Source organism: Bison bison, unplaced genomic scaffold (assembly GCF_000754665.1).
Source record: "Bison bison bison isolate TAMUID 2011002044 unplaced genomic scaffold, Bison_UMD1.0 scf7180017864080, whole genome shotgun sequence".
Classification (NCBI taxonomy): Eukaryota; Metazoa; Chordata; class Mammalia; order Artiodactyla; family Bovidae; genus Bison; species Bison bison.
Genome location: NW_011494652.1, coordinates 3,267,040 through 3,268,497, shown reverse-complemented (window position 1 = coordinate 3,268,497; position 1,458 = coordinate 3,267,040). Strand labels below are relative to the sequence as shown.

Genomic DNA, 1,458 nt, shown 5'->3' with positions numbered 1-1,458 from the left:
GGATTGCTGGCTGGGACCTGCCTGCGATGGGGCTGGGCACGGAGTGTTGACTCGAGGGATGACTGTCGCTGTGTGTCTGAGCCCTTGTCGCCCTGCCATGGGCCAGCTGAAAAGCTATTGCACCCTTATGGAGGGACCTGAGAGCCAAGTTGAACTCCACGTGGGCCGTGGAAGGACATGTGTGTGACATGTATGAGGGATGCGTGTGAGCGCGTGTGCTCCTCATGCTGGGATTCAGCCTATGACAGGGCTAGCTTGGGCTAACACAGACAAAAGAAAATCTGCCAGTTCAGCTCACTGCTGACCTTCCCTTCAAAGCAGGAGCCCAGGTGGCCTCCGGCTACCTGTCTGCCTCCCCTGGCCTCAGGAAGCCCCGCATCTCTCACTTCCATCCCCTCTGAGCCTGGCCCGCCGGCTAGGCAGGGCTTTGCTCCAGGAGGCCTGGCTTGGCGGGAGCCAGCAGCCTCCAGTTCTGCCCTCCGTCTTCCCAGCTCCTTGTCTCCTTGTCTAGGGGGGCTGCCGCCTGGGCTGGGTCTGACAGAGCTGGCTGTGGGGTGGGCTTGCGGCTGTCCCTGCCCCTGGACACAGGGGAGACCTTTCGGAATGCTTCAGGAACAGACAGCTTCGCCCAACGCCAACACCCCACTAGGCACCGCCCGCCTGGGAGAAGGTGGGACGCAGCCGCCCAGCCTCCGTGGCTGAATAGCCTCCTTCTCCGTGGCTTATTCCTCGCTGTCCACCCCAGGGCTGGCCCCGAGCTGCTGGAAGCGCAGTCTGCCTGCGTGACAGCAGTGGGATGCTGCCTGCTGGGTGTTTCCCTTCCTGCCCTTCCAGAAAACTCACTTGGATGGCTGGAGGCTGGCGAGAGTAGGGGACGGGGCGGGGGGGGGGGGGGGGAGTCCCCACCTCCGGAGGACAGAGCAGGAGCTGGAAGCAGAGGACAGATGGCTTGGGGGTCGGAGTGCCAGGGCCTGCTGCACAAGAAGGGGACTCTCAAGTGGCCCCGTGTCCTCGGAACTCCTGCAGCCTCAGATGCTGACAGCACTGCTCTGGGGGTCTGGGGCGGGGTGCTCCTGCTTTGGGCCATGTGATTTCCAGGGTCTGCCAGCCTTGAAGGTGCCCACCTCTCTCCCTTTCCCTGCACAGGCCTTCACCCTGCAGCCCTGGCTCCCGAGATGCCCTCCCTGGGCCCCGGGCATGTGGCACTACCTGCAGCTGTGGGTCTGATCCTCGGAGGCCTCCCTTTGGCAGAGGGCTCCTCCCGCGATGTCCACCTCTGGTCCTGGACCACCCGGGCGGGCAGGCCAGACTGGGGCACTGCGCGGAGGCTCAGGAAAGGCGAGCTCGGACTGCAGGAGAGCCTCGCCTGCCTGCCTGCTGGAGGAGACGGCTTTGGAAGTGTAACCCGCCCCAAACCCAATTCCAGGCCCGGCAGGAGGGGGCGGGGACGGGGAGGAG

The 1,458-nt window shown here is 64.7% G+C and overlaps 1 protein-coding gene across 1 annotated transcript in view; it reads right to left on the bottom strand.

Annotated features, from left to right (window-relative positions):
* MRGPRF (MAS-related GPR, member F) overlaps positions 1–1,412 on the bottom strand; it is an 8,957-nt gene extending 7,545 nt beyond the window's left edge. Inside the window, exon 1 of the mRNA XM_010837652.1 lies at positions 1,210–1,412. The gene's annotated coding sequence lies outside the window, so the exon portion shown is untranslated. The remainder of the gene's footprint in view (positions 1–1,209) is intronic.
* Positions 1,413–1,458: the final 46 nt, after the last annotated feature.